Genomic DNA, 6,435 nt, shown 5'->3' with positions numbered 1-6,435 from the left:
TTCATTTGACCCCACTGCTCATTTTATGGGTTTCTGGGCAGGCTCGGTTTAGTTGGTTCTGCTCTGCCCCTAAGATGGGTATTTTTAACTGTTGTGGATTACAGCCTTCCAGGAACTGTGTAGCTGCTTTTACAAAAGCGAACTCTGCACAATTCTCTGGGGGATGGTCGGGTGTATGTATTTGTGTGTCCATGTAGGGATAGTATCTGAACCTAAAAGACTTGCAGACCCTCAGTACGCCTATGATTTTTCCATCCTCCTCTTCCAACAACTGGAGCAGGGACTTCAAGTTTCCAAAACATAGTTGCAAAGGGTAACAAATAGCTAGTCCATAGCTCCCTTAGCAACAGAACAGTCATTAGGGATTTAAGTTAGGGAGAATTTTAGCTCAGCGAAAATTTGTGCAGAACAAAAGACGTATAAATTTTATAGAAAGCCGCTGGCCCTGTGAAGTCAACCAGATTACAAGTCCCAGAGTCTTGGGTTCAAGTCACTCAATGCGTAGCTTTTTGTTAACTCTTCCTGTGCTTTAAATTCTTTCTCATGTGAAATGGACAAAGACTGGCTGTCTCCCTGAGATATCACAGAAATAAGTGAAATTCACTTTTAAAAGTATGTGTTGGAGACTTGGATTGTGTAAATTATCTATATCTCTGTTTCTTAGTTACCACTTTACCAGGAGTAACTTAACACTAGGATTCTCTGCCAGTACTAAAATTAGACTCCGCCACTCTGGGGCTTCCTTTTCTCCCTCTTGCTTTTGTTTTGGGGGCATGGGGTAGACATCTGCACTACTAGGGTTAATAATAAGCCAGACTAAAGAAAATTTTCTCCCACTAGACAACACCGTTTTCATCTTTCCCACTGTATCATATTTTCAAAAAAAAAAAATCCAAATTTATCCTGGATTTTGATGATTTAAATTTACTTGCAGAAATGACCTGAGAGAGCCTAGGACATGAGAGAGGGTGGAATAAGCAGAACCAGGATGGGTGAAAACTAGGCTCCTGATCTCCATCCTCTCTTCCTTTCCTGGCCACATGGTTTTCTGCCACTAAAACTAAGATTCTCAGTCACACCACAAAAGGGCCTGGAGTTACTCCCAAGTGTGCTGACATCTCTGAAAGTGAGAGGTTCGGGTATTGGGCACTTTTCCTGGCCAGGGACATGGGAAAAAGGAATAGGCAAAAAGGGAATCAATCTTTTCCAACTGCAACCTAGAGAGAAAAGGAACAAATTCTTCACCAGGGAAGACTGTGTAAACAGCGACTTTGGCTGGAGCCATAGAGTTGGAAAAGCAAAGAAAGGGATCTTTGTTCTCCCCTAACCCAGCCGGAGCACAATCGTAGAGCTTGGATTGTTTGCCTTGGCAAGGACTCCCTGCCTAAAAGGACTAGGCGTTCCAGAGATCGGTGAGGCCTCTGTTGGGTTTTCCTTATGGAGCTGAGGAGAGGACAACCCCCCGCACCCCCGCCTAAATCTTTACCTAAGGAAGTGAGCTGGGGAGCCCGGAGGCCTGAGGTGTCTGGAACATTCTCTTCCAGTGTGTTTGCCTCCTTCCCGTCCTACCATCACCTCACTACCGTTTGCTAGTGTAGTTGGCCTCAATCTTCCTGCCTTTGTGGGTGCTTTTGGCTCTTGTACTAGGGTTCTAATGCAAAAGATGCTACACTTTCAGAGATAGCAAGATAATGCCAGGCATCCTCTCAACCCTACAGGAAAAAGGAATTCTAAGATCCTCTTATCTATCCTGTAAATTTTAGCTTTATTGCCCATGACCCTGGCAATTGCAGTCAATTTTTCCAAAAAGAGATGCCCCACTTTTCTTGGTTACCACAAGTGTCTCACAAATGCAAAGTAATATTTATATGGTGCCTGTTTATGACAGGTGTTTTACAAATACCATTTTATTTAATCACCATAAGATAGATATAATTACCCCCACTTTACAGACAAGGACACTAGGGATTAGTAAGAGCAAATAATTTGTCCACAAAGATGGTATATTAGTTTGCCAGGGTTGCTGAAGCAAAGTACCAGGCTGATTGGCTTGTACAACACAATTACGGTTGGTTCTGGATAGATGCTGGTGTCAGCGGGGTTGGTTTTTTGGTTCTTTCTGAGGGTGTTGAGAAAGAATCTCTTCCATGCCTGTCGCCACCTAACTTCTAGTGGTTCGCTGGCAATCTTTGGCATTCCTTGTCTTGCAGATCTATGCCTTCATCTTCACATGGCATTGTCTTTGGTGTGTTGTGTCTAGATTCCCCCTTTTTATGAGGACACCAGTCATATTGAATTAGAGGCCCACACCTCTTGGTTATGATCTGGTCTTAACTAATTACATCTGCAATGACCCTATTTCTTTTATTTTGTAAAGAATTCTTTAATTTTATTCATTATTATTATTATTTAATTTGACCAGAGAGAGATACAGAGAGAGAGAGAAAGTGAGAAAGCAAGCTGCCAGGTTCAAGAGTTGAACTGTAGTCACCCATGTGGGAGTTCAGCACCTTAACCTCTGTACCACCTGCCAGCCCCATTTCTAAATAAGATCATATTCTGAGATACAGCATACAAATGTTGGAAGATCACAATTCAACCCATAACAAATGACAGCTTGCTATCCCTAGATTTGAACTCGGGTCCATTTGACTCAAAAGCCATATATGCTCTTTCCAATGTGCCATGTTGCCTCCTAAAAATCAGAAGGTTATTCAAACAGCTTTTGGCTTCTAATATTTCCCTTCTTCAATTTAACCTCTCTATCTCTTTCTAATTTGCCATAGGGTGTGTGCACTCACTGGGTTGGGGGAGAGAGAGGGAAAGTGAGAAAGCACCACGCAGGGGTGATGGCTATATTTCAGTCCTATATTCTCTCAGGATTCGGGACACACACACACACACACACACACACACACACAGAGCATGTTTTTCAAGTCCCAGTTCGGGCCTTGAACTGAGCTGTTGGCTGTGTGGGATCTAGCCACTTCAACCACCACTCCACTGTCTGGCCCATTAATTATCTTTCTAAAATGTGAATTTGAACAATCACCTTCCTTCTTAAAATCTTTTAGTGACTTCCAGTGGCTAAATAGACTTCAGCTAAAGTCCAGGCACCTTATGCTGGTACACAAGGCCTTTCTTTCACACCTGTTTTCAGCCTCTTCTCAACATGCTGTCCCATCCAGACCCCATTAACTTCAGCCATACTGTCCTATTTGTGGTTTCTTAAACACATACTTATCATTCTTTCAGGCCTCACTTTCCTCCATCACTTCTCCCAACCGGTTCCTTTTACAGTTATCCTCACTTTAACTATCTAGTCACACAAAACACAAGGCTCATCCTTGATTCTTCTTCCTTTACTCAACACGTCCTTCTCCACACTCATCACCCTACTCTGAGCCACCTTGTCTCTCACCTGTACTTCTGTAATAGCGTCCTAACTAGTTTCCCTGCATCTATTCTTGCTCATTCCATGCCAAAATAACTACTTAAAGCAAAGTTGTTATTATGTTATTCTTCTGAATAAAACCACAAGGGCCAAGGGCCCAAGGGCCAAGCCACAGTGGTATAGGCAATAAGGTGCCAACACACACGGAAGCCACATGGGACGCCCAGGTTAGATTCCAGGTTGACTTGAACACACTGAGTGCACCTGACATCCTGGCTGGCTAGAGACTGGGAAGACTGCAGTGTGGCAAGACCCGATCAGAAGTTCTTATCACAATGACAGGTGGCATTGTGGTTAAAGGCACTGGATCCCCACATGGCTGATTGCAGTTTGAGTCCTGAACCTGGCAACTTGCTTTCTCACTTTTCCTTTCTCTCTAGTCAAATTAAAAAATAATGATAAATGAAATTAAATAAATCTTTTTTCTTCTTAAGGTTCCTATCTCTCCCTTTCTCTCTCTCTCATACACATGAAAGAAAGAAACTTAAAAATAAAGCAAAAACAGGAGCCAGCAAATGGCATGGTGGTTAAGGCACTGGACTCCCACATAGTCAACTATTGTTCGAATCCCAGACCTGGCAGCTTGCTTTCTCATTTTCCCTCTTTCTCTCTCTCTCTCTCTGGTCAGTGTATGTGTCCTTTTGCAAATTTAGAAATAATAATAATAAAATTAAATAAATAATTCTTTTTAAAAAACAACAAGGGGCCGGCAGGTGGCGTGGTGGTTAAGGACACTAGACTCCCACATAGCTGACCATGGTTTGAGTCCCGGACCTGGCTACTTGCTTTCTCGCATTCTGTCTGTCTGTCTGTTTCTCCCCCAACCCCCATTCTCTGGTCAAATTCAAAGAAAGAAAGAAAGAAAAAAAAAAAAAAAAAAAAGCCAGCCTGGCTCCACTGCATTGCTCAAGAAAAACTGGATTCTATATGACAACCTCAGTTCCAATCCCTGGGCTGGTCAGCCTGAAACATGCGAGGCTTCTGCACTGTGCCCAAGATGCAATGGGCAGTAGGACTAGAGGAAAGGAATCTTGGTATAACCAGATCCTGTGGAAGATTTTCTCTTTCTCTCATGTGTGCACACCTGCTCCATCATTAATAAAAATTAAGGTAAAACTTAAAAAAAAAAAAAAAAGTGGTGCCAGCCCTGTAGAGTAGCAGTTAAGGGAGCTGGATTTCATAGTTTAACTACACATTTTGAGTCTTAGTCCCAACCTTGGAGGCTTGAAAACCCTCCTGGGTACCTGTGCACGAACGCCCAGAATCCTGATAGGATAGAAGAAGGAGGAAAAGGGATTGTGGGGAACCAACAGATGGCACCATGGCTCTGTTGCTGGACTCCCATGTAGTCGACGGCAGTTCGAGTACTAGACTTGATGGCTTAAAGATCACACTGGGCACATGTGTACGCGTGCCCGAAGTCCCAAGAGGAGAATGGAGGAAAAGAATTGCAGCATGGCCAATCCCAGCCTTGGGGCTGGGAGGGGGTGTGATTTCTTGCTTTCTGTCTCTCTGTCTCTCTGAAGAGTGCACATGCCCTATAGCAAAAGATCTCTCTCTTAAAAGAGGGCATTGTAAAATGACTGTACCTCATTGGGAGTGCTTTTTCTCTCCTTTATTTCTGTATATCTCTCTCTGATGAGCTCACGTGCCCTCTGGTAATTAGAAAACCACCAATGGCTTCTCACTAGACTTAGAATCAGATCTGAAGTCTTCACAATACCTCTATATATGCCTATGTATAATTATATTATCTATAACTATGTAACAGATTACCTGAACCTTAGTGACTTGAAACAACAAATATTTATTATCTCAGTTTCTGTGGGTCAGGAATTTAGGAGTGGCTTAGCTAGTTCATTTTGGCTCAAGATTTGTCAGGATTTTGCAAACAAGATGTTGGCTAGAGGTGCAGCCCCATCTGACTCAAGTAGATGGGCTCAAGAATCCAGTTCCAAGATGTCTCACTTGCATGGTTGTTTAGAAGAGGTCTTGGGGCCGGGAGGTGGCGAGGTGTTTCGGGTCGCTGGGCTCCACCATGGCCAACCACAGTTTGAGTCCCGGACCTGACACTCGCTTTCTCACTTTCACTCTTTCTTGCTCTTTCTCTCTCTCATACACACACACGCACACACACACACACTCAGACACACACACTGTCCCTCTCTGCTCAAATTAAAATAAATGAGTAAAAATAAATAAAGTTAAATAAAATAATTATTTAAACAAAAGAAGAGGTCGGGATCAGCAGGTGGCATGGTGGTTGGGGCGCTGGACACTCCCACATGGCTGACCATGGTTTGAGTCCTGGACCTGGTGGCTTGCTTTCTCACTTTCCCTCTCTCTCTTTCTTTCTGTGTCTTGCTCTGGTCAAATTAAAAAATAAATGAATAAATAAATAAAATTAAATAATTATTTAAAAAAAAAGAAGAAAAAGAGGCCTTAGTTGCTTGCTATGTGGGCCTTTCCATAAGGTGAGGTGAATGTCTTCCCAGTATGGCACTTGACTTCCTACACAGTGAGTGATCCAAGAAAGAACAAGGAGAAAGCTACAATTTCTTTTATGGCCTAGTCTCAAAAGTTACATTTATCACTTCTGCTACATTCTGTTTGTTAGAAATCTATGTCTGGTGCTTGCTGTGGCAGCACATATCCTAAAAATTGGAACAGACATAGAGAAGGTTAGCATGGCCTCTGCACACAGACAATACACAACTCTGTGAAGAGTTCCATATTTGTTAAATGATTTATTTCATTATTTTTTTTTGTAACTTTGCTATAGGGCACATGTGCTTACCAGAGAGAGATAGAGAGAGAGTGAGAAAGCAAGCCACCAGGTCTAGGACTTGAACCACGGTTGGCCATGTGAGAGTCCATCACCATAACCACTACACCCTTCCATATTTTTAAATAGGATATGGTATGGAATGATATACACAACAGAGTTAAAAAAAAGTGTTGCCAATCTTACATACATATCT

General features: G+C 42.6%; 1 non-coding gene across 1 annotated transcript; it reads left to right on the top strand.

Moving 5' to 3' along the window:
• Nucleotides 1-6,084: 6,084 nt before the first annotated feature.
• Nucleotides 6,085-6,193, top strand: LOC114006277 (U6 spliceosomal RNA). Its single transcript, XR_003548022.1, has one exon. It is a non-coding gene; the product is annotated as a U6 spliceosomal RNA (small nuclear RNA).
• Nucleotides 6,194-6,435: the final 242 nt, after the last annotated feature.

Source organism: Tupaia chinensis, unplaced genomic scaffold (assembly GCF_000334495.1).
Source record: "Tupaia chinensis unplaced genomic scaffold, TupChi_1.0 Scaffold146740_1, whole genome shotgun sequence".
Lineage (NCBI taxonomy): Eukaryota > Metazoa > Chordata > Mammalia > Scandentia > Tupaiidae > Tupaia > Tupaia belangeri.
This window is presented reverse-complemented; position numbering and strand designations above follow the sequence as displayed.